Source organism: Mytilus galloprovincialis, unplaced genomic scaffold (genome assembly GCF_965363235.1).
Source record: "Mytilus galloprovincialis unplaced genomic scaffold, xbMytGall1.hap1.1 HAP1_SCAFFOLD_126, whole genome shotgun sequence".
Taxonomy (NCBI): Eukaryota; Metazoa; Mollusca; class Bivalvia; order Mytilida; family Mytilidae; genus Mytilus; species Mytilus galloprovincialis.
In genome coordinates this window covers 1-27,359 of record NW_027468059.1, presented here as the reverse complement: position 1 = coordinate 27,359, position 27,359 = coordinate 1, and the positions used below count along the sequence as shown (strand labels likewise).

The window sequence follows — 27,359 nt, the reverse complement described above, 5'->3', positions numbered from 1 at the left end:
ATTATTTAAACATAAGTCAGCTATACAGGCTCGTTGGTCTAGGGGTATGATTCTCGCTTAGGGTGCGAGAGGTCCCGGGTTCGAATCCCGGACGAGCCCAATTTTTGCCTCATATTGTCAATGCGTGGCGAATCTCAAAACTGTTTTCAATACCAGTCGATGGGATATTCAAAGAAAATACACCGCTAATTCGAACGTCAATAAGAATGCATAAAACAGAATTCAGTAGGAGAAAAATACATGCACCAATACAACAGCTATCGTTTGAATTTTTGTTGTTTTTTTTATTGTTTGATCTCGACCAATGTAAGATGAATTTCTAGTCAACTTAGAATTTCGAATATGTATCTTGGCAGGTAAACTCCTTTGCCACGTATGGAGAATAATTTTATTCTATAGTTAAATACGGAAAATGTAACTCCAACTATCAAGCGGCTCGTTGGTCTAGGGGTATGATTCTCGCTTTGGGTGCGAGAGGTCCCGGGTTCGAATCCCGGACGAGCCCGTTAATTTTTGGAACGGTTTATAGGCGTTTGGATTCAATGAAATTATACTTTTGTATCTGCCATTGACATTCAAAGCAGTCTGGCTCAGAAATTGCTCAGCATGTTGTCCCGTCACTGATGAGGAATAGTGGTCAAACGGAGAGAAAGAGGAGTTGATATTCTGGTACATACATTTGTATTCCGATGATTTTGACTTTTTTCGAAGAATGTTATATTTTGGTATGTGCACGCTGCAAAGCAACTTACCTTGATAATCACCATCAAGTTGTGCAATGAAGGAAATGTCGGTATCGGATTTAGCTGGCGTATAAGAAGAATACGCATATATATAGACGGCAGAGCTAGGAATATCTGCTTTTCAATTGATTGTGCAGAAGAAAGGTGAACCCCATCCCATGCCAAGAGAATTGTGGAAATTAACACGAAAACGCACCTGTTTCATGCGGGAACGGGTGTTATTCATCTTGATTGCACCAGTTTTTAATCGGACGTTGCTTGAAATATGGAAAACTTCGCACTTACTTCAACTGTTTCCGTAGTGTAGTGGTAATCACGTCCGCTTCACACGCGGAAGGTCCTGGGTTCGAGCCCCAGCGGAAACATATTAATTTTTGGGTAATCCGGATCATCGTGAACTGTGCTTATTATAGTGCCTAGAGATATTACTCATTCGGTGTTCTTTTGCAGCCGACGCATGTCGTTCATGTTAAATTGAACATATCACTTCTTATAAAAATCTTTGAAATCGTCTACGCTAAGAACCTTAGACAAAGTTCTTTATAGCAGGTGACTTTTAATAACTTACCGTCCTGATTTCAAAGGTAACAAAGCAAGAGAGGCCAAACGTATAGTAACCCAAGGCAACACGAAAATAGCAACAAGCGATGTCATTTCTGAATTTTATAACTATTATTTAAACATAAGTCAGCTATACAGGCTCGTTGGTCTAGGGGTATGATTCTCGCTTAGGGTGCGAGAGGTCCCGGGTTCGAATCCCGGACGAGCCCAATTTTTGCCTCATATTGTCAATGCGTGGCGAATCTCAAAACTGTTTTCAATACCAGTCGATGGGATATTCAAAGAAAATACACCGCTAATTCGAACGTCAATAAGAATGCATAAAACAGAATTCAGTAGGAGAAAAATACATGCACCAATACAACAGCTATCGTTTGAATTTTTGTTGTTTTTTTATTGTTTAATCTCGACCAATGTAAGATGAATTTCTAGTCAACTTAGAATTTCGAATATGTATCTTGGCAGGTAAACTCCTTTGCCACGTATGGAGAATAATTTTATTCTATAGTTAAATACGGAAAATGTAACTCCAACTATCAAGCGGCTCGTTGGTCTAGGGGTATGATTCTCGCTTTGGGTGCGAGAGGTCCCGGGTTCGAATCCCGGACGAGCCCGTTAATTTTTGGAACGGTTTATAGGCGTTTGGATTCAATGAAATTATACTTTTGTATCTGCCATTGACATTCAAAGCAGTCTGGCTCAGAAATTGCTCAGCATGTTGTCCCGTCACTGATGAGGAATAGTGGTCAAACGGAGAGAAAGAGGAGTTGATATTCTGGTACATACATTTGTATTCCGATGATTTTGACTTTTTTCGAAGAATGTTATATTTTGGTATGTGCACGCTGCAAAGCAACTTACCTTGATAATCACCATCAAGTTGTGCAATGAAGGAAATGTCGGTATCGGATTTAGCTGGCGTATAAGAAGAATACGCATATATATAGACGGCAGAGCTAGGAATATCTGCTTTTCAATTGATTGTGCAGAAGAAAGGTGAACCCCATCCCATGCCAAGAGAATTGTGGAAATTAACACGAAAACGCACCTGTTTCATGCGGGAACGGGTGTTATTCATCTTGATTGCACCAGTTTTTAATCGGACGTTGCTTGAAATATGGAAAACTTCGCACTTACTTCAACTGTTTCCGTAGTGTAGTGGTAATCACGTCCGCTTCACACGCGGAAGGTCCTGGGTTCGAGCCCCAGCGGAAACATATTAATTTTTGGGTAATCCGGATCATCGTGAACTGTGCTTATTATAGTGCCTAGAGATATTACTCATTCGGTGTTCTTTTGCAGCCGACGCATGTCGTTCATGTTAAATTGAACATATCACTTCTTATAAAAATCTTTGAAATCGTCTACGCTAAGAACCTTAGACAAAGTTCTTTATAGCAGGTGACTTTTAATAACTTACCGTCCTGATTTCAAAGGTAACAAAGCAAGAGAGGCCAAACGTATAGTAACCCAAGGCAACACGAAAATAGCAACAAGCGATGTCATTTCTGAATTTTATAACTATTATTTAAACATAAGTCAGCTATACAGGCTCGTTGGTCTAGGGGTATGATTCTCGCTTAGGGTGCGAGAGGTCCCGGGTTCGAATCCCGGACGAGCCCAATTTTTGCCTCATATTGTCAATGCGTGGCGAATCTCAAAACTGTTTTCAATACCAGTCGATGGGATATTCAAAGAAAATACACCGCTAATTCGAACGTCAATAAGAATGCATAAAACAGAATTCAGTAGGAGAAAAATACATGCACCAATACAACAGCTATCGTTTGAATTTTTGTTGTTTTTTTATTGTTTGATCTCGACCAATGTAAGATGAATTTCTAGTCAACTTAGAATTTCGAATATGTATCTTGGCAGGTAAACTCCTTTGCCACGTATGGAGAATAATTTTATTCTATAGTTAAATACGGAAAATGTAACTCCAACTATCAAGCGGCTCGTTGGTCTAGGGGTATGATTCTCGCTTTGGGTGCGAGAGGTCCCGGGTTCGAATCCCGGACGAGCCCGTTAATTTTTGGAACGGTTTATAGGCGTTTGGATTCAATGAAATTATACTTTTGTATCTGCCATTGACATTCAAAGCAGTCTGGCTCAGAAATTGCTCAGCATGTTGTCCCGTCACTGATGAGGAATAGTGGTCAAACGGAGAGAAAGAGGAGTTGATATTCTGGTACATACATTTGTATTCCGATGATTTTGACTTTTTTCGAAGAATGTTATATTTTGGTATGTGCACGCTGCAAAGCAACTTACCTTGATAATCACCATCAAGTTGTGCAATGAAGGAAATGTCGGTATCGGATTTAGCTGGCGTATAAGAAGAATACGCATATATATAGACGGCAGAGCTAGGAATATCTGCTTTTCAATTGATTGTGCAGAAGAAAGGTGAACCCCATCCCATGCCAAGAGAATTGTGGAAATTAACACGAAAACGCACCTGTTTCATGCGGGAACGGGTGTTATTCATCTTGATTGCACCAGTTTTTAATCGGACGTTGCTTGAAATATGGAAAACTTCGCACTTACTTCAACTGTTTCCGTAGTGTAGTGGTAATCACGTCCGCTTCACACGCGGAAGGTCCTGGGTTCGAGCCCCAGCGGAAACATATTAATTTTTGGGTAATCCGGATCATCGTGAACTGTGCTTATTATAGTGCCTAGAGATATTACTCATTCGGTGTTCTTTTGCAGCCGACGCATGTCGTTCATGTTAAATTGAACATATCACTTCTTATAAAAATCTTTGAAATCGTCTACGCTAAGAACCTTAGACAAAGTTCTTTATAGCAGGTGACTTTTAATAACTTACCGTCCTGATTTCAAAGGTAACAAAGCAAGAGAGGCCAAACGTATAGTAACCCAAGGCAACACGAAAATAGCAACAAGCGATGTCATTTCTGAATTTTATAACTATTATTTAAACATAAGTCAGCTATACAGGCTCGTTGGTCTAGGGGTATGATTCTCGCTTAGGGTGCGAGAGGTCCCGGGTTCGAATCCCGGACGAGCCCAATTTTTGCCTCATATTGTCAATGCGTGGCGAATCTCAAAACTGTTTTCAATACCAGTCGATGGGATATTCAAAGAAAATACACCGCTAATTCGAACGTCAATAAGAATGCATAAAACAGAATTCAGTAGGAGAAAAATACATGCACCAATACAACAGCTATCGTTTGAATTTTTGTTGTTTTTTTATTGTTTGATCTCGACCAATGTAAGATGAATTTCTAGTCAACTTAGAATTTCGAATATGTATCTTGGCAGGTAAACTCCTTTGCCACGTATGGAGAATAATTTTATTCTATAGTTAAATACGGAAAATGTAACTCCAACTATCAAGCGGCTCGTTGGTCTAGGGGTATGATTCTCGCTTTGGGTGCGAGAGGTCCCGGGTTCGAATCCCGGACGAGCCCGTTAATTTTTGGAACGGTTTATAGGCGTTTGGATTCAATGAAATTATACTTTTGTATCTGCCATTGACATTCAAAGCAGTCTGGCTCAGAAATTGCTCAGCATGTTGTCCCGTCACTGATGAGGAATAGTGGTCAAACGGAGAGAAAGAGGAGTTGATATTCTGGTACATACATTTGTATTCCGATGATTTTGACTTTTTTCGAAGAATGTTATATTTTGGTATGTGCACGCTGCAAAGCAACTTACCTTGATAATCACCATCAAGTTGTGCAATGAAGGAAATGTCGGTATCGGATTTAGCTGGCGTATAAGAAGAATACGCATATATATAGACGGCAGAGCTAGGAATATCTGCTTTTCAATTGATTGTGCAGAAGAAAGGTGAACCCCATCCCATGCCAAGAGAATTGTGGAAATTAACACGAAAACGCACCTGTTTCATGCGGGAACGGGTGTTATTCATCTTGATTGCACCAGTTTTTAATCGGACGTTGCTTGAAATATGGAAAACTTCGCACTTACTTCAACTGTTTCCGTAGTGTAGTGGTAATCACGTCCGCTTCACACGCGGAAGGTCCTGGGTTCGAGCCCCAGCGGAAACATATTAATTTTTGGGTAATCCGGATCATCGTGAACTGTGCTTATTATAGTGCCTAGAGATATTACTCATTCGGTGTTCTTTTGCAGCCGACGCATGTCGTTCATGTTAAATTGAACATATCACTTCTTATAAAAATCTTTGAAATCGTCTACGCTAAGAACCTTAGTCCAGCCCTGGCCTCAGTGACTCATTTTTTTTTTTTTTTTTTTTTTTTGTTGTCACTGAGTCCAGCTCGCCCTCCATTACCTTCAATGGTGCAAGCTCCCGGGTAGATTACCCGGGGACGATAGAGACAATGCCAGAGCGCTCAAGTACGAAAAATGTATCACAAATGGTAAAACTTGATAAAATAAACAAGTTACATACCTGAAATGCTAGTACACTATATGGAAACTCATCTTAACAGAAGAAAATCCCTTGCAGTTGGAGCTGTGGACATCTTGTTTACATCAGTAACGCTATATTACGGAACGTGACGTTTCTACGCTATAACGTTAGACGAAACGAATTCAATGTATCGATACAGATTTTCAACGTTTAACTCGTTAAATCAACTATTTTGCACCTAAAACTATTTAAACGCGGACCTCAGGGCACTGAATGCTGTTGGTAAATTATGACACTTTAAAACATGTTTATATATGTGTACCTTCTGTTGTTCAGATGAAGTTTACTGCATGATTGTGTTTTTTTTTCTTCAGTTCCCGGCAAGTGACAGAAAGTTCAAACCAAATTAATCAGTTTTAACTTTCCACATATCATGGTTTCTTTCAGTAAATGACCGGACAATTATTATAATAAATTTCTTCATTAATTTATCATCACACTTTTATTTTTTTAACAATTTTTTTATCCCGAAATTCCATCAAAAATCCCGAATATTTAATTTGGGGTTGCCGTACGGCCAACAGGCGGCTCTGTCCATTTCCCTGCGATAACATATAATATATCAACCTTTTTGAATGTGACTTATGACAAAATGAAGAACAACTTTAATACTGACGATTTTCATTTTCTCTCATTTTTTTTAAAGTTCTTGTTAATACTTTAACGCGGTAAGTCTTTTTTTTTTCTTAAGCTACGAATGATAAGTCTGAAATTGTTTTTCACTTAAGGGCATACGATACAGTTTTGAACCTGTATTTACAAGTTGATGAAAATTTGCATATAGGATATTTTTTACCTCATTAAATCAAATATGTAATAAAAAATATATCTTCATGTGCTACTTTTTGAGTAAAATGAGGTCGAAATTTTGTATCTTTGCTCAAAATTCAGATTTGTGTCCGTTTTTTTTCTTTTTCGAAAGAAAGACATAACTTTTTTGTTTTAAAAGATAAACACAAAATGGTTTTTGTTAAATAATCGGTAATTTCTGTATTTTATAAGTATCATTAAAAATTATGCATTTTTTATTCCGAAATAACTCTATATTTATCAAATGTTCATGAATAGAGGGAAAAACGTCATTTTTTGCTGCATGTTTATCAAAATTAAAAAAATTGCGCTATTTACAGTTTTATAAAATTTGGGTCACATAATCTCCTTGCAAAATGAAACAAATTGCTGTTTTAAAAAATAAGGGTCCATGCACTCGTTTTCAAATTAAATCAGTTTGAATGATAAAAATCAGTCGAAAAATGCCTCTTTTCCCGATATGTCAGAGTTTGACGTCGCGAAAAAAACATTTTACGTTAGCAACGTCATTACCTTCCCTGTAACTGTATCGTATGCCCTTAAAGTCTTTTATTAGTGTATTCAATTTAACATTGTAATTAAATGCAATTTAATACATTTTTCTTCCTTTCAAATTAAAGAAACACATACCCGCTATTAACATATGGACCAAAATAAAGTATTTTGGATGGTGATTATAATCATTTTCCAAGTCCAGTTTCCAAAATCGTATCAGGGCCAGACCATCTCCGTTAACATTCGGATAGAAAAATTGTTAAAAAATAAAAGCTAGTGTAATGATTAGTTGATGAAAAGATTTCATATTGTCCCGTCATTGACTGAAAATTTACGAAGAAACGGAATAATCGTTCGAGTTATATTATAGATTCTATTTTTTTAGTTCTAGAAAATATGGCCTACTATGAAAACATTCCTTTACAGGTGTGAATGGTTTTTTTCACCCGAAGAAAACGTTCATACATCCGAGTTAATGCAGCAAGTTCTTTAATTATGAAATCATTAGAAAATAAAAAATATTTTTGTTTTGGTAACTATGTGACATTTTTAACTGTTAATTTCCCTAGATGCAGAGTGCCGACAGATTTGTTGCAAAACGTAACGGTTATTAGACATTGATTGCTTTATCGTTTTCCCCGGAATATTCTGCTCATTGTTGACCTTCAAAAATATCATTTTTGAAAATTCTATTGATACCTAAGCATATGCAAGATTTATCTATATATATATATATAACATATCTTCTTATGCATTACGGACTGAGTTTTAACACTTTATTTTTATTCTTGCAATAACTTCTCATTTATATTCTTGCAAAAACTTCTCATTTATAATGCACGCCGTATCCCTATGAAATTTTGTTTTGGAAGTAGGAATTTAATTTATAGAAACTCAGGTTGATGTATCAAAATCCGGGAATTGTAACCCTATTAATGCAAAATCGTTAATCCCATCCGTTTGAATATGATCACAAAAAACACCAATGGAAAAATAGAAAAACGAAATTTATTGGACTGAAAGAATACGGATTGAATAAGGAAAAAGCAAAACACAAGTAGACGTTGAAACTCATGATCATACAAACATTAGTTTGTCAGGATGGAATGAGAAAAAACATGGTTATTGTTTGAATAACTTTCCCTGTATTCCAAGTAAAAACAGTCTCTGAAATTCATTGTTCTGTACAGAAGAAATCCGTTATAGAACCGATATGGTTTCTGGATTTTTTTTAGTGTTGGTGTTTCTTTGTGTGAATAAATGTAGATACGGGATATACAATAAGATAGTAAAGGCTATGCAATTAACGACATCAAAACCATAGACATTTTTCAGTTTCCTAGTACATATTTGTTTAAGTCCTTAAACTTCTAATTGAACTTCTGGAGAAAAATCAAACCATAATGAAATCAGGAGATGTGGTATAGTTGACAATGAAACAATTGTCCACCAAAGACCAACTGACGTACAAGATAGCTTGCTAACATTGGTACATTTGATAACACCAGTATACCATTTCACTACACTGCATATTCACTGATACTGTTAGTCTGATACATGAATTGTCACCACATTCCTTATAAAATAGCACCATCATATTGTTTAACCGTTCGGCAGTCCAATTTGCACTGGGTATATATATAGGTTTCATATATACGGCTTATCTATTAGGACGGCAGTCTTTTAAATTGTATACCTGCTTGCATGCTTGTACTAAAGCTGCGTATATCGTCGGGTTTTATTTTGGAAATGACAGGTTGCTTGTTTTGGCATTATGATACATGATATAAAATAACATGCAGAATACAGATTCCGGCTTACATGTCGTACATGCACAATTTCAAACTGGAATTTTTGCGGGGAGTGTTTTACTTATATGGAGGGTGCATATGTTAGCGTAACTTCATTCCACCGTGTATTTATTCCGGGTATCTGTTTTTCACTAAGTAAAAAGTGTCACGAGCGTCGATCTTGGTATCGTTGTTTTGTTTATATTGACAGGTTTATTGTTTACATATACATTTATGGGTTGAAATTAGAATAATTTTCAGGGAACCAGTTTAATAGGTCCTTCATTACTGAGTAAAAAAATAAGTTTTTCGTCAATAGACAAGTTATAAAATTGATCGTTATGTTTTACTGCTTCATTATACAATATATTTCGAAGGTCTGCATATATCTAAAGGACATAAAGTAACTACCTGTTTCTCATCTTCAATTTCGTTTTTACACATGAAACAACATCTTTCGTTTATTGGCTTTTTCTCATAACGTCCTGTTTCTATTTTAATTGGCGCAATGCCACATCTAAATTTTGCATAAGCACTTCTAAATTTAATAGATATATATTTTGTTTTAAATATAACTCTGTACAATATTGTGATTTATATCGCTTATAAGTACGAAGCATGTTACCATTACTCTGTTACAAAATTTTCGTTTGCCATTCTGCAATATATTTATTAAATAAAACATTTTCAATTTGTAGAACAATTTTCTTTATGCAGCACACTATCAATACTAGTATATAAATCAAAGTTACAATATTTAAGTTTTTTTCATGACTCTATTACACTAGTTTTTCTTATTATTTACAGCATTTTTATGTGACCATTTGAAAACTTTATAATTTATTCTGTCATTGGTCATGGCACTACATCTTGCCCAATGCCTAAATACACATGTCCATTGTTTTACACTAGGGTTCTAGCCCATGTCCCCGTTAATTTCATCATTTGGCGTATACTTGCCAACACCTATAAAAAAACTGATAGCTCTGTTCTGGACAGCGTTGATACAAGAAAAAGAACGAGTGCCCCAAATGGATGCACCGTAGCTTATTACTGACCAGACCAGAGTATCAAATAATGTTTTAAAGGTACTGTGCTAGAAACCATAATGTGCTTTACATTTAACAATTAATAAACTTAGAGCTCGACTGGCAGACATGGCTACAGCTTTAGCCATATATATATTATGATGAGTGGTGGATATTTGGAACTGGATTCGGATTAACCAACCTTTTAAATTCTGTTGATGGATAAAAAGCTATATGTGAATTTGTCGCAAAAATAGATTTTCCTATAAAATTACAAGACCAAAAATGGTGACCAAAGTTTTTATGCATACAATGACTTATACTGATGTAACTAGATTCAAAATACAAGTGTGCCAAAAAGTTTAGAAATCGGGAGATTCGGTATCGTGTTACGAGTTTAAACGTTGAAAATCTTTATCGATACATTGAATTCGTTTCGTCTAACGTTATAGCGTAGAAACGTCACGTTCCGTAATATAGCGTTACTGATGTAAACAAGATGTCCACAGCTCCGACTGCAAAGGATTTCCTTTTGTTAAGATGAGTTTCCATATAGTGAACACGCATTTCAGGTATGCAGCTTGTTTATTTTATCAAGTTTTACCATTTGTGATACATTTTTCGTACTTGAGCGCTCTGGCATTGTCTCTATCGTCCCCGGGTAATCTACCCGGGAGCTTGCACCATTGAAGGTAATGGAGGGCGAGCTGGACTCAGTGACAAAAAAAAAAAAAAAAAAAAAAATAAGTCACTGAGGCCAGGGCTGGACTACTAAGAACCTTAGACAAAGTTCTTTATAGCAGGTGACTTTTAATAACTTACCGTCCTGATTTCAAAGGTAACAAAGCAAGAGAGGCCAAACGTATAGTAACCCAAGGCAACACGAAAATAGCAACAAGCGATGTCATTTCTGAATTTTATAACTATTATTTAAACATAAGTCAGCTATACAGGCTCGTTGGTCTAGGGGTATGATTCTCGCTTAGGGTGCGAGAGGTCCCGGGTTCGAATCCCGGACGAGCCCAATTTTTGCCTCATATTGTCAATGCGTGGCGAATCTCAAAACTGTTTTCAATACCAGTCGATGGGATATTCAAAGAAAATACACCGCTAATTCGAACGTCAATAAGAATGCATAAAACAGAATTCAGTAGGAGAAAAATACATGCACCAATACAACAGCTATCGTTTGAATTTTTGTTGTTTTTTTATTGTTTGATCTCGACCAATGTAAGATGAATTTCTAGTCAACTTAGAATTTCGAATATGTATCTTGGCAGGTAAACTCCTTTGCCACGTATGGAGAATAATTTTATTCTATAGTTAAATACGGAAAATGTAACTCCAACTATCAAGCGGCTCGTTGGTCTAGGGGTATGATTCTCGCTTTGGGTGCGAGAGGTCCCGGGTTCGAATCCCGGACGAGCCCGTTAATTTTTGGAACGGTTTATAGGCGTTTGGATTCAATGAAATTATACTTTTGTATCTGCCATTGACATTCAAAGCAGTCTGGCTCAGAAATTGCTCAGCATGTTGTCCCGTCACTGATGAGGAATAGTGGTCAAACGGAGAGAAAGAGGAGTTGATATTCTGGTACATACATTTGTATTCCGATGATTTTGACTTTTTTCGAAGAATGTTATATTTTGGTATGTGCACGCTGCAAAGCAACTTACCTTGATAATCACCATCAAGTTGTGCAATGAAGGAAATGTCGGTATCGGATTTAGCTGGCGTATAAGAAGAATACGCATATATATAGACGGCAGAGCTAGGAATATCTGCTTTTCAATTGATTGTGCAGAAGAAAGGTGAACCCCATCCCATGCCAAGAGAATTGTGGAAATTAACACGAAAACGCACCTGTTTCATGCGGGAACGGGTGTTATTCATCTTGATTGCACCAGTTTTTAATCGGACGTTGCTTGAAATATGGAAAACTTCGCACTTACTTCAACTGTTTCCGTAGTGTAGTGGTAATCACGTCCGCTTCACACGCGGAAGGTCCTGGGTTCGAGCCCCAGCGGAAACATATTAATTTTTGGGTAATCCGGATCATCGTGAACTGTGCTTATTATAGTGCCTAGAGATATTACTCATTCGGTGTTCTTTTGCAGCCGACGCATGTCGTTCATGTTAAATTGAACATATCACTTCTTATAAAAATCTTTGAAATCGTCTACGCTAAGAACCTTAGACAAAGTTCTTTATAGCAGGTGACTTTTAATAACTTACCGTCCTGATTTCAAAGGTAACAAAGCAAGAGAGGCCAAACGTATAGTAACCCAAGGCAACACGAAAATAGCAACAAGCCAGGGGCGTAGCTGCCGTTAGGCACTTTAGGCACGTGCCTACACATATTTTTTTTCAAATATTTTTGTTTTGTTTAAAAAAATAATAAACAACGTTATTTTTAAATGAACGGCTGTGAAGTTGTCAAAACTCTTTAATTGTCGAATGTCATATGTACACTAGTCTCTCGTTCTTAGTGAATGGAATATTGGATTGAATTGAATGTTTTTATGATTTTACTTTATATAGAAACTGTAAACTAGAGCTTTGGTTCAGATCATTTCACTTCTATCAACAAAAACTTGAATAAACCTCAACTTAGACACATGAGTTTTTAATTAGTTGTTGTTAGTTTTCAATTAGCTTTCCACTTTGTCTTCACCCGACTTGTCAATGTTGGTCGTCCATTTGGCTGTGCAGGATGTATAAATACGCAGTCACGTCTGGTTAGAACGGGGACATTAAATCCGATGCCTAGTAGTAGAGAGAATGCCACTATTTGAGGAGTTCGTAGTTGGTCTACTGAAAGGCAAAATTTCTGCTATCCAATAATTCCTCATTTTTCAATGCATGGCATTTTCAAATTTCCAGACTTTCGTCCTGGACGACACCTATTACAGGACCTAGCTCCCTGTTGTATTTATTGTAAATTTGTTTTTTTTTTGTCCTGAACCGGCATAAATTTTTGACACTGGATGTTTAAAAATCAATCAACTAGCTTCTGGTAATTTTGAGTACTCAGATCTGCGTGTAATGACCACAATTGTTCAAATATCTAAGCAGGTAGGGATTTTTCAGTATAGGATAAAAAAAAATCATAAAGAAATACGAATTTCTTGAATTTTGATACGATAGTATGAACAGAACAGAACTTTTGCATTAGGCATCGATTATGTGTGTATGTGTTTGTGTGGCTAGGGTTTAAGAATCAAAAGATTGATGGTTTTTGTCTAGCCAAAAGGATAGTTTTATTTTATAGTAATATCAGTGTTTACGTGCCTATTCTTTTTAAATAAATGATTGCCACAATATGTACTGTTAATTAAGTTAAACTTATATATCAATTAGAACGGAATAAGTATGAAAATACCAAACAGGGTGTACTGCTTAATCAAATGGATACGCTTATCAGGAACATATATATTGTTAGGTATACTTTTCCCAGCGGTGATCTACGCTGGGCAATGCATATTGTAAATATTTTTTTTTCATATTTCCGATTGTACTGCGTTATATAATTCACCAGACCAGTTATGGTGAACTATTCATAATTCGTCGAACTTTTCATCATGTATATTATAATTATCACGATAACCAGTAAATTTGATATTTTTGTAATAAAATTTTGCAGCTAAAATACTGAAAACCGTTTTCCGTCGGGGGCTTCGCCCCCCTGAACCCCCTACCAGGGCTCTGCCCTGGACCTACTGGGGGCCTTGAGCGGTCCCCAGACCCCTACCCTCTGCCCTTGACTTACTGGGGGTCCCCAGACCCCCTGCCGATTGGTGCCTACAGTTGACTGAATACCTAGCTACGCCACTGCAAGCGATGTCATTTCTGAATTTTATAACTATTATTTAAACATAAGTCAGCTATACAGGCTCGTTGGTCTAGGGGTATGATTCTCGCTTAGGGTGCGAGAGGTCCCGGGTTCGAATCCCGGACGAGCCCAATTTTTGCCTCATATTGTCAATGCGTGGCGAATCTCAAAACTGTTTTCAATACCAGTCGATGGGATATTCAAAGAAAATACACCGCTAATTCGAACGTCAATAAGAATGCATAAAACAGAATTCAGTAGGAGAAAAATACATGCACCAATACAACAGCTATCGTTTGAATTTTTGTTGTTTTTTTATTGTTTGATCTCGACCAATGTAAGATGAATTTCTAGTCAACTTAGAATTTCGAATATGTATCTTGGCAGGTAAACTCCTTTGCCACGTATGGAGAATAATTTTATTCTATAGTTAAATACGGAAAATGTAACTCCAACTATCAAGCGGCTCGTTGGTCTAGGGGTATGATTCTCGCTTTGGGTGCGAGAGGTCCCGGGTTCGAATCCCGGACGAGCCCGTTAATTTTTGGAACGGTTTATAGGCGTTTGGATTCAATGAAATTATACTTTTGTATCTGCCATTGACATTCAAAGCAGTCTGGCTCAGAAATTGCTCAGCATGTTGTCCCGTCACTGATGAGGAATAGTGGTCAAACGGAGAGAAAGAGGAGTTGATATTCTGGTACATACATTTGTATTCCGATGATTTTGACTTTTTTCGAAGAATGTTATATTTTGGTATGTGCACGCTGCAAAGCAACTTACCTTGATAATCACCATCAAGTTGTGCAATGAAGGAAATGTCGGTATCGGATTTAGCTGGCGTATAAGAAGAATACGCATATATATAGACGGCAGAGCTAGGAATATCTGCTTTTCAATTGATTGTGCAGAAGAAAGGTGAACCCCATCCCATGCCAAGAGAATTGTGGAAATTAACACGAAAACGCACCTGTTTCATGCGGGAACGGGTGTTATTCATCTTGATTGCACCAGTTTTTAATCGGACGTTGCTTGAAATATGGAAAACTTCGCACTTACTTCAACTGTTTCCGTAGTGTAGTGGTAATCACGTCCGCTTCACACGCGGAAGGTCCTGGGTTCGAGCCCCAGCGGAAACATATTAATTTTTGGGTAATCCGGATCATCGTGAACTGTGCTTATTATAGTGCCTAGAGATATTACTCATTCGGTGTTCTTTTGCAGCCGACGCATGTCGTTCATGTTAAATTGAACATATCACTTCTTATAAAAATCTTTGAAATCGTCTACGCTAAGAACCTTAGACAAAGTTCTTTATAGCAGGTGACTTTTAATAACTTACCGTCCTGATTTCAAAGGTAACAAAGCAAGAGAGGCCAAACGTATAGTAACCCAAGGCAACACGAAAATAGCAACAAGCGATGTCATTTCTGAATTTTATAACTATTATTTAAACATAAGTCAGCTATACAGGCTCGTTGGTCTAGGGGTATGATTCTCGCTTAGGGTGCGAGAGGTCCCGGGTTCGAATCCCGGACGAGCCCAATTTTTGCCTCATATTGTCAATGCGTGGCGAATCTCAAAACTGTTTTCAATACCAGTCGATGGGATATTCAAAGAAAATACACCGCTAATTCGAACGTCAATAAGAATGCATAAAACAGAATTCAGTAGGAGAAAAATACATGCACCAATACAACAGCTATCGTTTGAATTTTTGTTGTTTTTTTATTGTTTGATCTCGACCAATGTAAGATGAATTTCTAGTCAACTTAGAATTTCGAATATGTATCTTGGCAGGTAAACTCCTTTGCCACGTATGGAGAATAATTTTATTCTATAGTTAAATACGGAAAATGTAACTCCAACTATCAAGCGGCTCGTTGGTCTAGGGGTATGATTCTCGCTTTGGGTGCGAGAGGTCCCGGGTTCGAATCCCGGACGAGCCCGTTAATTTTTGGAACGGTTTATAGGCGTTTGGATTCAATGAAATTATACTTTTGTATCTGCCATTGACATTCAAAGCAGTCTGGCTCAGAAATTGCTCAGCATGTTGTCCCGTCACTGATGAGGAATAGTGGTCAAACGGAGAGAAAGAGGAGTTGATATTCTGGTACATACATTTGTATTCCGATGATTTTGACTTTTTTCGAAGAATGTTATATTTTGGTATGTGCACGCTGCAAAGCAACTTACCTTGATAATCACCATCAAGTTGTGCAATGAAGGAAATGTCGGTATCGGATTTAGCTGGCGTATAAGAAGAATACGCATATATATAGACGGCAGAGCTAGGAATATCTGCTTTTCAATTGATTGTGCAGAAGAAAGGTGAACCCCATCCCATGCCAAGAGAATTGTGGAAATTAACACGAAAACGCACCTGTTTCATGTGGGAACGGGTGTTATTCATCTTGATTGCACCAGTTTTTAATCGGACGTTGCTTGAAATATGGAAAACTTCGCACTTACTTCAACTGTTTCCGTAGTGTAGTGGTAATCACGTCCGCTTCACACGCGGAAGGTCCTGGGTTCGAGCCCCAGCGGAAACATATTAATTTTTGGGTAATCCGGATCATCGTGAACTGTGCTTATTATAGTGCCTAGAGATATTACTCATTCGGTGTTCTTTTGCAGCCGACGCATGTCGTTCATGTTAAATTGAACATATCACTTCTTATAAAAATCTTTGAAATCGTCTACGCTAAGAACCTTAGACAAAGTTCTTTATAGCAGGTGACTTTTAATAACTTACCGTCCTGATTTCAAAGGTAACAAAGCAAGAGAGGCCAAACGTATAGTAACCCAAGGCAACACGAAAATAGCAACAAGCGATGTCATTTCTGAATTTTATAACTATTATTTAAACATAAGTCAGCTATACAGGCTCGTTGGTCTAGGGGTATGATTCTCGCTTAGGGTGCGAGAGGTCCCGGGTTCGAATCCCGGACGAGCCCAATTTTTGCCTCATATTGTCAATGCGTGGCGAATCTCAAAACTGTTTTCAATACCAGTCGATGGGATATTCAAAGAAAATACACCGCTAATTCGAACGTCAATAAGAATGCATAAAACAGAATTCAGTAGGAGAAAAATACATGCACCAATACAACAGCTATCGTTTGAATTTTTGTTGTTTTTTTATTGTTTGATCTCGACCAATGTAAGATGAATTTCTAGTCAACTTAGAATTTCGAATATGTATCTTGGCAGGTAAACTCCTTTGCCACGTATGGAGAATAATTTTATTCTATAGTTAAATACGGAAAATGTAACTCCAACTATCAAGCGGCTCGTTGGTCTAGGGGTATGATTCTCGCTTTGGGTGCGAGAGGTCCCGGGTTCGAATCCCGGACGAGCCCGTTAATTTTTGGAACGGTTTATAGGCGTTTGGATTCAATGAAATTATACTTTTGTATCTGCCATTGACATTCAAAGCAGTCTGGCTCAGAAATTGCTCAGCATGTTGTCCCGTCACTGATGAGGAATAGTGGTCAAACGGAGAGAAAGAGGAGTTGATATTCTGGTACATACATTTGTATTCCGATGATTTTGACTTTTTTCGAAGAATGTTATATTTTGGTATGTGCACGCTGCAAAGCAACTTACCTTGATAATCACCATCAAGTTGTGCAATGAAGGAAATGTCGGTATCGGATTTAGCTGGCGTATAAGAAGAATACGCATATATATAGACGGCAGAGCTAGGAATATCTGCTTTTCAATTGATTGTGCAGAAGAAAGGTGAACCCCATCCCATGCCAAGAGAATTGTGGAAATTAACACGAAAACGCACCTGTTTCATGTGGGAACGGGTGTTATTCATCTTGATTGCACCAGTTTTTAATCGGACGTTGCTTGAAATATGGAAAACTTCGCACTTACTTCAACTGTTTCCGTAGTGTAGTGGTAATCACGTCCGCTTCACACGCGGAAGGTCCTGGGTTCGAGCCCCAGCGGAAACATATTAATTTTTGGGTAATCCGGATCATCGTGAACTGTGCTTATTATAGTGCCTAGAGATATTACTCATTCGGTGTTCTTTTGCAGCCGACGCATGTCGTTCATGTTAAATTGAACATATCACTTCTTATAAAAATCTTTGAAATCGTCTACGCTAAGAACCTTAGACAAAGTTCTTTATAGCAGGTGACTTTTAATAACTTACCGTCCTGATTTCAAAGGTAACAAAGCAAGAGAGGCCAAACGTATAGTAACCCAAGGCAACACGAAAATAGCAACAAGCGATGTCATTTCTGAATTTTATAACTATTATTTAAACATAAGTCAGCTATACAGGCTCGTTGGTCTAGGGGTATGATTCTCGCTTAGGGTGCGAGAGGTCCCGGGTTCGAATCCCGGACGAGCCCAATTTTTGCCTCATATTGTCAATGCGTGGCGAATCTCAAAACTGTTTTCAATACCAGTCGATGGGATATTCAAAGAAAATACACCGCTAATTCGAACGTCAATAAGAATGCATAAAACAGAATTCAGTAGGAGAAAAATACATGCACCAATACAACAGCTATCGTTTGAATTTTTGTTGTTTTTTTATTGTTTGATCTCGACCAATGTAAGATGAATTTCTAGTCAACTTAGAATTTCGAATATGTATCTTGGCAGGTAAACTCCTTTGCCACGTATGGAGAATAATTTTATTCTATAGTTAAATACGGAAAATGTAACTCCAACTATCAAGCGGCTCGTTGGTCTAGGGGTATGATTCTCGCTTTGGGTGCGAGAGGTCCCGGGTTCGAATCCCGGACGAGCCCGTTAATTTTTGGAACGGTTTATAGGCGTTTGGATTCAATGAAATTATACTTTTGTATCTGCCATTGACATTCAAAGCAGTCTGGCTCAGAAATTGCTCAGCATGTTGTCCCGTCACTGATGAGGAATAGTGGTCAAACGGAGAGAAAGAGGAGTTGATATTCTGGTACATACATTTGTATTCCGATGATTTTGACTTTTTTCGAAGAATGTTATATTTTGGTATGTGCACGCTGCAAAGCAACTTACCTTGATAATCACCATCAAGTTGTGCAATGAAGGAAATGTCGGTATCGGATTTAGCTGGCGTATAAGAAGAATACGCATATATATAGACGGCAGAGCTAGGAATATCTGCTTTTCAATTGATTGTGCAGAAGAAAGGTGAACCCCATCCCATGCCAAGAGAATTGTGGAAATTAACACGAAAACGCACCTGTTTCATGTGGGAACGGGTGTTATTCATCTTGATTGCACCAGTTTTTAATCGGACGTTGCTTGAAATATGGAAAACTTCGCACTTACTTCAACTGTTTCCGTAGTGTAGTGGTAATCACGTCCGCTTCACACGCGGAAGGTCCTGGGTTCGAGCCCCAGCGGAAACATATTAATTTTTGGGTAATCCGGATCATCGTGAACTGTGCTTATTATAGTGCCTAGAGATATTACTCATTCGGTGTTCTTTTGCAGCCGACGCATGTCGTTCATGTTAAATTGAACATATCACTTCTTATAAAAATCTTTGAAATCGTCTACGCTAAGAACCTTAGACAAAGTTCTTTATAGCAGGTGACTTTTAATAACTTACCGTCCTGATTTCAAAGGTAACAAAGCAAGAGAGGCCAAACGTATAGTAACCCAAGGCAACACGAAAATAGCAACAAGCGATGTCATTTCTGAATTTTATAACTATTATTTAAACATAAGTCAGCTATACAGGCTCGTTGGTCTAGGGGTATGATTCTCGCTTAGGGTGCGAGAGGTCCCGGGTTCGAATCCCGGACGAGCCCAATTTTTGCCTCATATTGTCAATGCGTGGCGAATCTCAAAACTGTTTTCAATACCAGTCGATGGGATATTCAAAGAAAATACACCGCTAATTCGAACGTCAATAAGAATGCATAAAACAGAATTCAGTAGGAGAAAAATACATGCACCAATACAACAGCTATCGTTTGAATTTTTGTTGTTTTTTTATTGTTTGATCTCGACCAATGTAAGATGAATTTCTAGTCAACTTAGAATTTCGAATATGTATCTTGGCAGGTAAACTCCTTTGCCACGTATGGAGAATAATTTTATTCTATAGTTAAATACGGAAAATGTAACTCCAACTATCAAGCGGCTCGTTGGTCTAGGGGTATGATTCTCGCTTTGGGTGCGAGAGGTCCCGGGTTCGAATCCCGGACGAGCCCGTTAATTTTTGGAACGGTTTATAGGCGTTTGGATTCAATGAAATTATACTTTTGTATCTGCCATTGACATTCAAAGCAGTCTGGCTCAGAAATTGCTCAGCATGTTGTCCCGTCACTGATGAGGAATAGTGGTCAAACGGAGAGAAAGAGGAGTTGATATTCTGGTACATACATTTGTATTCCGATGATTTTGACTTTTTTCGAAGAATGTTATATTTTGGTATGTGCACGCTGCAAAGCAACTTACCTTGATAATCACCATCAAGTTGTGCAATGAAGGAAATGTCGGTATCGGATTTAGCTGGCGTATAAGAAGAATACGCATATATATAGACGGCAGAGCTAGGAATATCTGCTTTTCAATTGATTGTGCAGAAGAAAGGTGAACCCCATCCCATGCCAAGAGAATTGTGGAAATTAACACGAAAACGCACCTGTTTCATGCGGGAACGGGTGTTATTCATCTTGATTGCACCAGTTTTTAATCGGACGTTGCTTGAAATATGGAAAACTTCGCACTTACTTCAACTGTTTCCGTAGTGTAGTGGTAATCACGTCCGCTTCACACGCGGAAGGTCCTGGGTTCGAGCCCCAGCGGAAACATATTAATTTTTGGGTAATCCGGATCATCGTGAACTGTGCTTATTATAGTGCCTAGAGATATTACTCATTCGGTGTTCTTTTGCAGCCGACGCATGTCGTTCATGTTAAATTGAACATATCACTTCTTATAAAAATCTTTGAAATCGTCTACGCTAAGAACCTTAGACAAAGTTCTTTATAGCAGGTGACTTTTAATAACTTACCGTCCTGATTTCAAAGGTAACAAAGCAAGAGAGGCCAAACGTATAGTAACCCAAGGCAACACGAAAATAGCAACAAGCGATGTCATTTCTGAATTTTATAACTATTATTTAAACATAAGTCAGCTATACAGGCTCGTTGGTCTAGGGGTATGATTCTCGCTTAGGGTGCGAGAGGTCCCGGGTTCGAATCCCGGACGAGCCCAATTTTTGCCTCATATTGTCAATGCGTGGCGAATCTCAAAACTGTTTTCAATACCAGTCGATGGGATATTCAAAGAAAATACACCGCTAATTCGAACGTCAATAAGAATGCATAAAACAGAATTCAGTAGGAGAAAAATACATGCACCAATACAACAGCTATCGTTTGAATTTTTGTTGTTTTTTTATTGTTTGATCTCGACCAATGTAAGATGAATTTCTAGTCAACTTAGAATTTCGAATATGTATCTTGGCAGGTAAACTCCTTTGCCACGTATGGAGAATAATTTTATTCTATAGTTAAATACGGAAAATGTAACTCCAACTATCAAGCGGCTCGTTGGTCTAGGGGTATGATTCTCGCTTTGGGTGCGAGAGGTCCCGGGTTCGAATCCCGGACGAGCCCGTTAATTTTTGGAACGGTTTATAGGCGTTTGGATTCAATGAAATTATACTTTTGTATCTGCCATTGACATTCAAAGCAGTCTGGCTCAGAAATTGCTCAGCATGTTGTCCCGTCACTGATGAGGAATAGTGGTCAAACGGAGAGAAAGAGGAGTTGATATTCTGGTACATACATTTGTATTCCGATGATTTTGACTTTTTTCGAAGAATGTTATATTTTGGTATGTGCACGCTGCAAAGCAACTTACCTTGATAATCACCATCAAGTTGTGCAATGAAGGAAATGTCGGTATCGGATTTAGCTGGCGTATAAGAAGAATACGCATATATATAGACGGCAGAGCTAGGAATATCTGCTTTTCAATTGATTGTGCAGAAGAAAGGTGAACCCCATCCCATGCCAAGAGAATTGTGGAAATTAACACGAAAACGCACCTGTTTCATGCGGGAACGGGTGTTATTCATCTTGATTGCACCAGTTTTTAATCGGACGTTGCTTGAAATATGGAAAACTTCGCACTTACTTCAACTGTTTCCGTAGTGTAGTGGTAATCACGTCCGCTTCACACGCGGAAGGTCCTGGGTTCGAGCCCCAGCGGAAACATATTAATTTTTGGGTAATCCGGATCATCGTGAACTGTGCTTATTATAGTGCCTAGAGATATTACTCATTCGGTGTTCTTTTGCAGCCGACGCATGTCGTTCATGTTAAATTGAACATATCACTTCTTATAAAAATCTTTGAAATCGTCTACGCTAAGAACCTTAGACAAAGTTCTTTATAGCAGGTGACTTTTAATAACTTACCGTCCTGATTTCAAAGGTAACAAAGCAAGAGAGGCCAAACGTATAGTAACCCAAGGCAACACGAAAATAGCAACAAGCGATGTCATTTCTGAATTTTATAACTATTATTTAAACATAAGTCAGCTATACAGGCTCGTTGGTCTAGGGGTATGATTCTCGCTTAGGGTGCGAGAGGTCCCGGGTTCGAATCCCGGACGAGCCCAATTTTTGCCTCATATTGTCAATGCGTGGCGAATCTCAAAACTGTTTTCAATACCAGTCGATGGGATATTCAAAGAAAATACACCGCTAATTCGAACGTCAATAAGAATGCATAAAACAGAATTCAGTAGGAGAAAAATACATGCACCAATACAACAGCTATCGTTTGAATTTTTGTTGTTTTTTTATTGTTTGATCTCGACCAATGTAAGATGAATTTCTAGTCAACTTAGAATTTCGAATATGTATCTTGGCAGGTAAACTCCTTTGCCACGTATGGAGAATAATTTTATTCTATAGTTAAATACGGAAAATGTAACTCCAACTATCAAGCGGCTCGTTGGTCTAGGGGTATGATTCTCGCTTTGGGTGCGAGAGGTCCCGGGTTCGAATCCCGGACGAGCCCGTTAATTTTTGGAACGGTTTATAGGCGTTTGGATTCAATGAAATTATACTTTTGTATCTGCCATTGACATTCAAAGCAGTCTGGCTCAGAAATTGCTCAGCATGTTGTCCCGTCACTGATGAGGAATAGTGGTCAAACGGAGAGAAAGAGGAGTTGATATTCTGGTACATACATTTGTATTCCGATGATTTTGACTTTTTTCGAAGAATGTTATATTTTGGTATGTGCACGCTGCAAAGCAACTTACCTTGATAATCACCATCAAGTTGTGCAATGAAGGAAATGTCGGTATCGGATTTAGCTGGCGTATAAGAAGAATACGCATATATATAGACGGCAGAGCTAGGAATATCTGCTTTTCAATTGATTGTGCAGAAGAAAGGTGAACCCCATCCCATGCCAAGAGAATTGTGGAAATTAACACGAAAACGCACCTGTTTCATGTGGGAACGGGTGTTATTCATCTTGATTGCACCAGTTTTTAATCGGACGTTGCTTGAAATATGGAAAACTTCGCACTTACTTCAACTGTTTCCGTAGTGTAGTGGTAATCACGTCCGCTTCACACGCGGAAGGTCCTGGGTTCGAGCCCCAGCGGAAACATATTAATTTTTGGGTAATCCGGATCATCGTGAACTGTGCTTATTATAGTGCCTAGAGATATTACTCATTCGGTGTTCTTTTGCAGCCGACGCATGTCGTTCATGTTAAATTGAACATATCACTTCTTATAAAAATCTTTGAAATCGTCTACGCTAAGAACCTTAGACAAAGTTCTTTATAGCAGGTGACTTTTAATAACTTACCGTCCTGATTTCAAAGGTAACAAAGCAAGAGAGGCCAAACGTATAGTAACCCAAGGCAACACGAAAATAGCAACAAGCGATGTCATTTCTGAATTTTATAACTATTATTTAAACATAAGTCAGCTATACAGGCTCGTTGGTCTAGGGGTATGATTCTCGCTTAGGGTGCGAGAGGTCCCGGGTTCGAATCCCGGACGAGCCCAATTTTTGCCTCATATTGTCAATGCGTGGCGAATCTCAAAACTGTTTTCAATACCAGTCGATGGGATATTCAAAGAAAATACACCGCTAATTCGAACGTCAATAAGAATGCATAAAACAGAATTCAGTAGGAGAAAAATACATGCACCAATACAACAGCTATCGTTTGAATTTTTGTTGTTTTTTTATTGTTTGATCTCGACCAATGTAAGATGAATTTCTAGTCAACTTAGAATTTCGAATATGTATCTTGGCAGGTAAACTCCTTTGCCACGTATGGAGAATAATTTTATTCTATAGTTAAATACGGAAAATGTAACTCCAACTATCAAGCGGCTCGTTGGTCTAGGGGTATGATTCTCGCTTTGGGTGCGAGAGGTCCCGGGTTCGAATCCCGGACGAGCCCGTTAATTTTTGGAACGGTTTATAGGCGTTTGGATTCAATGAAATTATACTTTTGTATCTGCCATTGACATTCAAAGCAGTCTGGCTCAGAAATTGCTCAGCATGTTGTCCCGTCACTGATGAGGAATAGTGGTCAAACGGAGAGAAAGAGGAGTTGATATTCTGGTACATACATTTGTATTCCGATGATTTTGACTTTTTTCGAAGAATGTTATATTTTGGTATGTGCACGCTGCAAAGCAACTTACCTTGATAATCACCATCAAGTTGTGCAATGAAAGAAATGTCGGTATCGGATTTAGCTGGCGTATAAGAAGAATACGCATATATATAGACGGCAGAGCTAGGAATATCTGCTTTTCAATTGATTGTGCAGAAGAAAGGTGAACCCCATCCCATGCCAAGAGAATTGTGGAAATTAACACGAAAACGCACCTGTTTCATGCGGGAACGGGTGTTATTCATCTTGATTGCACCAGTTTTTAATCGGACGTTGCTTGAAATATGGAAAACTTCGCACTTACTTCAACTGTTTCCGTAGTGTAGTGGTAATCACGTCCGCTTCACACGCGGAAGGTCCTGGGTTCGAGCCCCAGCGGAAACATATTAATTTTTGGGTAATCCGGATCATCGTGAACTGTGCTTATTATAGTGCCTAGAGATATTACTCATTCGGTGTTCTTTTGCAGCCGACGCATGTCGTTCATGTTAAATTGAACATATCACTTCTTATAAAAATCTTTGAAATCGTCTACGCTAAGAACCTTAGACAAAGTTCTTTATAGCAGGTGACTTTTAATAACTTACCGTCCTGATTTCAAAGGTAACAAAGCAAGAGAGGCCAAACGTATAGTAACCCAAGGCAACACGAAAATAGCAACAAGCGATGTCATTTCTGAATTTTATAACTATTATTTAAACATAAGTCAGCTATACAGGCTCGTTGGTCTAGGGGTATGATTCTCGCTTAGGGTGCGAGAGGTCCCGGGTTCGAATCCCGGACGAGCCCAATTTTTGCCTCATATTGTCAATGCGTGGCGAATCTCAAAACTGTTTTCAATACCAGTCGATGGGATATTCAAAGAAAATACACCGCTAATTCGAACGTCAATAAGAATGCATAAAACAGAATTCAGTAGGAGAAAAATACATGCACCAATACAACAGCTATCGTTTGAATTTTTGTTGTTTTTTTATTGTTTGATCTCGACCAATGTAAGATGAATTTCTAGTCAACTTAGAATTTCGAATATGTATCTTGGCAGGTAAACTCCTTTGCCACGTATGGAGAATAATTTTATTCTATAGTTAAATACGGAAAATGTAACTCCAACTATCAAGCGGCTCGTTGGTCTAGGGGTATGATTCTCGCTTTGGGTGCGAGAGGTCCCGGGTTCGAATCCCGGACGAGCCCGTTAATTTTTGGAACGGTTTATAGGCGTTTGGATTCAATGAAATTATACTTTTGTATCTGCCATTGACATTCAAAGCAGTCTGGCTCAGAAATTGCTCAGCATGTTGTCCCGTCACTGATGAGGAATAGTGGTCAAACGGAGAGAAAGAGGAGTTGATATTCTGGTACATACATTTGTATTCCGATGATTTTGACTTTTTTCGAAGAATGTTATATTTTGGTATGTGCACGCTGCAAAGCAACTTACCTTGATAATCACCATCAAGTTGTGCAATGAAGGAAATGTCGGTATCGGATTTAGCTGGCGTATAAGAAGAATACGCATATATATAGACGGCAGAGCTAGGAATATCTGCTTTTCAATTGATTGTGCAGAAGAAAGGTGAACCCCATCCCATGCCAAGAGAATTGTGGAAATTAACACGAAAACGCACCTGTTTCATGCGGGAACGGGTGTTATTCATCTTGATTGCACCAGTTTTTAATCGGACGTTGCTTGAAATATGGAAAACTTCGCACTTACTTCAACTGTTTCCGTAGTGTAGTGGTAATCACGTCCGCTTCACACGCGGAAGGTCCTGGGTTCGAGCCCCAGCGGAAACATATTAATTTTTGGGTAATCCGGATCATCGTGAACTGTGCTTATTATAGTGCCTAGAGATATTACTCATTCGGTGTTCTTTTGCAGCCGACGCATGTCGTTCATGTTAAATTGAACATATCACTTCTTATAAAAATCTTTGAAATCGTCTACGCTAAGAACCTTAGACAAAGTTCTTTATAGCAGGTGACTTTTAATAACTTACCGTCCTGATTTCAAAGGTAACAAAGCAAGAGAGGCCAAACGTATAGTAACCCAAGGCAACACGAAAATAGCAACAAGCGATGTCATTTCTGAATTTTATAACTATTATTTAAACATAAGTCAGCTATACAGGCTCGTTGGTCTAGGGGTATGATTCTCGCTTAGGGTGCGAGAGGTCCCGGGTTCGAATCCCGGACGAGCCCAATTTTTGCCTCATATTGTCAATGCGTGGCGAATCTCAAAACTGTTTTCAATACCAGTCGATGGGATATTCAAAGAAAATACACCGCTAATTCGAACGTCAATAAGAATGCATAAAACAGAATTCAGTAGGAGAAAAATACATGCACCAATACAACAGCTATCGTTTGAATTTTTGTTGTTTTTTTATTGTTTGATCTCGACCAATGTAAGATGAATTTCTAGTCAACTTAGAATTTCGAATATGTATCTTGGCAGGTAAACTCCTTTGCCACGTATGGAGAATAATTTTATTCTATAGTTAAATACGGAAAATGTAACTCCAACTATCAAGCGGCTCGTTGGTCTAGGGGTATGATTCTCGCTTTGGGTGCGAGAGGTCCCGGGTTCGAATCCCGGACGAGCCCGTTAATTTTTGGAACGGTTTATAGGCGTTTGGATTCAATGAAATTATACTTTTGTATCTGCCATTGACATTCAAAGCAGTCTGGCTCAGAAATTGCTCAGCATGTTGTCCCGTCACTGATGAGGAATAGTGGTCAAACGGAGAGAAAGAGGAGTTGATATTCTGGTACATACATTTGTATTCCGATGATTTTGACCTTTTGAATTTCAAATATATCAGAAATTGGTAGGTAAACTCCTTTAAACATGACTGATTGAGAATGATTTTAATCTTGGAGATAGTATACAAAAATATCAAAATTCTCAAAACTTTATTTGATTTGTTTTAGATCTAAATATAATTTGGGAATCATTTTGAATCTAAAATTAGACCCGCGTGCGAGGTAGAATACGTGACACCACGTGATGCTCGAATATATA

At 38.3% G+C, this 27,359-nt stretch overlaps 44 non-coding genes across 44 annotated transcripts; all 44 read left to right on the top strand.

Annotated features, from left to right (window-relative positions):
• Window positions 1-27: 27 nt before the first annotated feature.
• On the top strand, window positions 28-99 carry Trnap-agg (transfer RNA proline (anticodon AGG)). The gene has a single exon. It is a non-coding gene; the product is annotated as a tRNA-Pro (tRNA).
• A 334-nt stretch (window positions 100-433) lies between these two features.
• On the top strand, window positions 434-505 carry Trnap-ugg (transfer RNA proline (anticodon UGG)). The gene has a single exon. It is a non-coding gene; the product is annotated as a tRNA-Pro (tRNA).
• A 530-nt stretch (window positions 506-1,035) lies between these two features.
• Window positions 1,036-1,108, top strand: Trnav-cac (transfer RNA valine (anticodon CAC)). Its single transcript has one exon. It is a non-coding gene; the product is annotated as a tRNA-Val (tRNA).
• Window positions 1,109-1,441: 333 nt separating this feature from the next.
• Window positions 1,442-1,513, top strand: Trnap-agg (transfer RNA proline (anticodon AGG)). The gene has a single exon. It is a non-coding gene; the product is annotated as a tRNA-Pro (tRNA).
• A 333-nt stretch (window positions 1,514-1,846) lies between these two features.
• On the top strand, window positions 1,847-1,918 carry Trnap-ugg (transfer RNA proline (anticodon UGG)). The gene has a single exon. It is a non-coding gene; the product is annotated as a tRNA-Pro (tRNA).
• A 530-nt stretch (window positions 1,919-2,448) lies between these two features.
• On the top strand, window positions 2,449-2,521 carry Trnav-cac (transfer RNA valine (anticodon CAC)). The gene has a single exon. It is a non-coding gene; the product is annotated as a tRNA-Val (tRNA).
• Window positions 2,522-2,854: 333 nt separating this feature from the next.
• Trnap-agg (transfer RNA proline (anticodon AGG)) lies at window positions 2,855-2,926 on the top strand. The gene has a single exon. It is a non-coding gene; the product is annotated as a tRNA-Pro (tRNA).
• A 333-nt stretch (window positions 2,927-3,259) lies between these two features.
• Trnap-ugg (transfer RNA proline (anticodon UGG)) lies at window positions 3,260-3,331 on the top strand. The gene has a single exon. It is a non-coding gene; the product is annotated as a tRNA-Pro (tRNA).
• Window positions 3,332-3,861: 530 nt separating this feature from the next.
• Trnav-cac (transfer RNA valine (anticodon CAC)) lies at window positions 3,862-3,934 on the top strand. Its single transcript has one exon. It is a non-coding gene; the product is annotated as a tRNA-Val (tRNA).
• A 333-nt stretch (window positions 3,935-4,267) lies between these two features.
• Trnap-agg (transfer RNA proline (anticodon AGG)) lies at window positions 4,268-4,339 on the top strand. Its single transcript has one exon. It is a non-coding gene; the product is annotated as a tRNA-Pro (tRNA).
• A 333-nt stretch (window positions 4,340-4,672) lies between these two features.
• Trnap-ugg (transfer RNA proline (anticodon UGG)) lies at window positions 4,673-4,744 on the top strand. Its single transcript has one exon. It is a non-coding gene; the product is annotated as a tRNA-Pro (tRNA).
• A 530-nt stretch (window positions 4,745-5,274) lies between these two features.
• Trnav-cac (transfer RNA valine (anticodon CAC)) lies at window positions 5,275-5,347 on the top strand. Its single transcript has one exon. It is a non-coding gene; the product is annotated as a tRNA-Val (tRNA).
• Window positions 5,348-10,808: 5,461 nt separating this feature from the next.
• On the top strand, window positions 10,809-10,880 carry Trnap-agg (transfer RNA proline (anticodon AGG)). Its single transcript has one exon. It is a non-coding gene; the product is annotated as a tRNA-Pro (tRNA).
• Window positions 10,881-11,213: 333 nt separating this feature from the next.
• Window positions 11,214-11,285, top strand: Trnap-ugg (transfer RNA proline (anticodon UGG)). The gene has a single exon. It is a non-coding gene; the product is annotated as a tRNA-Pro (tRNA).
• Window positions 11,286-11,815: 530 nt separating this feature from the next.
• Window positions 11,816-11,888, top strand: Trnav-cac (transfer RNA valine (anticodon CAC)). Its single transcript has one exon. It is a non-coding gene; the product is annotated as a tRNA-Val (tRNA).
• A 1,859-nt stretch (window positions 11,889-13,747) lies between these two features.
• On the top strand, window positions 13,748-13,819 carry Trnap-agg (transfer RNA proline (anticodon AGG)). The gene has a single exon. It is a non-coding gene; the product is annotated as a tRNA-Pro (tRNA).
• Window positions 13,820-14,152: 333 nt separating this feature from the next.
• Window positions 14,153-14,224, top strand: Trnap-ugg (transfer RNA proline (anticodon UGG)). Its single transcript has one exon. It is a non-coding gene; the product is annotated as a tRNA-Pro (tRNA).
• A 530-nt stretch (window positions 14,225-14,754) lies between these two features.
• Window positions 14,755-14,827, top strand: Trnav-cac (transfer RNA valine (anticodon CAC)). Its single transcript has one exon. It is a non-coding gene; the product is annotated as a tRNA-Val (tRNA).
• Window positions 14,828-15,160: 333 nt separating this feature from the next.
• Trnap-agg (transfer RNA proline (anticodon AGG)) lies at window positions 15,161-15,232 on the top strand. Its single transcript has one exon. It is a non-coding gene; the product is annotated as a tRNA-Pro (tRNA).
• Window positions 15,233-15,565: 333 nt separating this feature from the next.
• On the top strand, window positions 15,566-15,637 carry Trnap-ugg (transfer RNA proline (anticodon UGG)). Its single transcript has one exon. It is a non-coding gene; the product is annotated as a tRNA-Pro (tRNA).
• A 530-nt stretch (window positions 15,638-16,167) lies between these two features.
• Window positions 16,168-16,240, top strand: Trnav-cac (transfer RNA valine (anticodon CAC)). Its single transcript has one exon. It is a non-coding gene; the product is annotated as a tRNA-Val (tRNA).
• A 333-nt stretch (window positions 16,241-16,573) lies between these two features.
• On the top strand, window positions 16,574-16,645 carry Trnap-agg (transfer RNA proline (anticodon AGG)). The gene has a single exon. It is a non-coding gene; the product is annotated as a tRNA-Pro (tRNA).
• Window positions 16,646-16,978: 333 nt separating this feature from the next.
• Trnap-ugg (transfer RNA proline (anticodon UGG)) lies at window positions 16,979-17,050 on the top strand. Its single transcript has one exon. It is a non-coding gene; the product is annotated as a tRNA-Pro (tRNA).
• A 530-nt stretch (window positions 17,051-17,580) lies between these two features.
• On the top strand, window positions 17,581-17,653 carry Trnav-cac (transfer RNA valine (anticodon CAC)). Its single transcript has one exon. It is a non-coding gene; the product is annotated as a tRNA-Val (tRNA).
• A 333-nt stretch (window positions 17,654-17,986) lies between these two features.
• Window positions 17,987-18,058, top strand: Trnap-agg (transfer RNA proline (anticodon AGG)). Its single transcript has one exon. It is a non-coding gene; the product is annotated as a tRNA-Pro (tRNA).
• A 333-nt stretch (window positions 18,059-18,391) lies between these two features.
• On the top strand, window positions 18,392-18,463 carry Trnap-ugg (transfer RNA proline (anticodon UGG)). The gene has a single exon. It is a non-coding gene; the product is annotated as a tRNA-Pro (tRNA).
• Window positions 18,464-18,993: 530 nt separating this feature from the next.
• Trnav-cac (transfer RNA valine (anticodon CAC)) lies at window positions 18,994-19,066 on the top strand. Its single transcript has one exon. It is a non-coding gene; the product is annotated as a tRNA-Val (tRNA).
• A 333-nt stretch (window positions 19,067-19,399) lies between these two features.
• On the top strand, window positions 19,400-19,471 carry Trnap-agg (transfer RNA proline (anticodon AGG)). Its single transcript has one exon. It is a non-coding gene; the product is annotated as a tRNA-Pro (tRNA).
• A 333-nt stretch (window positions 19,472-19,804) lies between these two features.
• Window positions 19,805-19,876, top strand: Trnap-ugg (transfer RNA proline (anticodon UGG)). The gene has a single exon. It is a non-coding gene; the product is annotated as a tRNA-Pro (tRNA).
• Window positions 19,877-20,406: 530 nt separating this feature from the next.
• Trnav-cac (transfer RNA valine (anticodon CAC)) lies at window positions 20,407-20,479 on the top strand. Its single transcript has one exon. It is a non-coding gene; the product is annotated as a tRNA-Val (tRNA).
• Window positions 20,480-20,812: 333 nt separating this feature from the next.
• Trnap-agg (transfer RNA proline (anticodon AGG)) lies at window positions 20,813-20,884 on the top strand. The gene has a single exon. It is a non-coding gene; the product is annotated as a tRNA-Pro (tRNA).
• Window positions 20,885-21,217: 333 nt separating this feature from the next.
• Trnap-ugg (transfer RNA proline (anticodon UGG)) lies at window positions 21,218-21,289 on the top strand. The gene has a single exon. It is a non-coding gene; the product is annotated as a tRNA-Pro (tRNA).
• Window positions 21,290-21,819: 530 nt separating this feature from the next.
• On the top strand, window positions 21,820-21,892 carry Trnav-cac (transfer RNA valine (anticodon CAC)). The gene has a single exon. It is a non-coding gene; the product is annotated as a tRNA-Val (tRNA).
• Window positions 21,893-22,225: 333 nt separating this feature from the next.
• Trnap-agg (transfer RNA proline (anticodon AGG)) lies at window positions 22,226-22,297 on the top strand. Its single transcript has one exon. It is a non-coding gene; the product is annotated as a tRNA-Pro (tRNA).
• Window positions 22,298-22,630: 333 nt separating this feature from the next.
• Window positions 22,631-22,702, top strand: Trnap-ugg (transfer RNA proline (anticodon UGG)). The gene has a single exon. It is a non-coding gene; the product is annotated as a tRNA-Pro (tRNA).
• Window positions 22,703-23,232: 530 nt separating this feature from the next.
• On the top strand, window positions 23,233-23,305 carry Trnav-cac (transfer RNA valine (anticodon CAC)). The gene has a single exon. It is a non-coding gene; the product is annotated as a tRNA-Val (tRNA).
• A 333-nt stretch (window positions 23,306-23,638) lies between these two features.
• Trnap-agg (transfer RNA proline (anticodon AGG)) lies at window positions 23,639-23,710 on the top strand. The gene has a single exon. It is a non-coding gene; the product is annotated as a tRNA-Pro (tRNA).
• A 333-nt stretch (window positions 23,711-24,043) lies between these two features.
• On the top strand, window positions 24,044-24,115 carry Trnap-ugg (transfer RNA proline (anticodon UGG)). Its single transcript has one exon. It is a non-coding gene; the product is annotated as a tRNA-Pro (tRNA).
• Window positions 24,116-24,645: 530 nt separating this feature from the next.
• On the top strand, window positions 24,646-24,718 carry Trnav-cac (transfer RNA valine (anticodon CAC)). Its single transcript has one exon. It is a non-coding gene; the product is annotated as a tRNA-Val (tRNA).
• A 333-nt stretch (window positions 24,719-25,051) lies between these two features.
• Window positions 25,052-25,123, top strand: Trnap-agg (transfer RNA proline (anticodon AGG)). Its single transcript has one exon. It is a non-coding gene; the product is annotated as a tRNA-Pro (tRNA).
• Window positions 25,124-25,456: 333 nt separating this feature from the next.
• Window positions 25,457-25,528, top strand: Trnap-ugg (transfer RNA proline (anticodon UGG)). The gene has a single exon. It is a non-coding gene; the product is annotated as a tRNA-Pro (tRNA).
• A 530-nt stretch (window positions 25,529-26,058) lies between these two features.
• On the top strand, window positions 26,059-26,131 carry Trnav-cac (transfer RNA valine (anticodon CAC)). The gene has a single exon. It is a non-coding gene; the product is annotated as a tRNA-Val (tRNA).
• Window positions 26,132-26,464: 333 nt separating this feature from the next.
• On the top strand, window positions 26,465-26,536 carry Trnap-agg (transfer RNA proline (anticodon AGG)). The gene has a single exon. It is a non-coding gene; the product is annotated as a tRNA-Pro (tRNA).
• Window positions 26,537-26,869: 333 nt separating this feature from the next.
• Window positions 26,870-26,941, top strand: Trnap-ugg (transfer RNA proline (anticodon UGG)). Its single transcript has one exon. It is a non-coding gene; the product is annotated as a tRNA-Pro (tRNA).
• The last annotated feature ends 418 nt before the right edge of the window (window positions 26,942-27,359 follow it).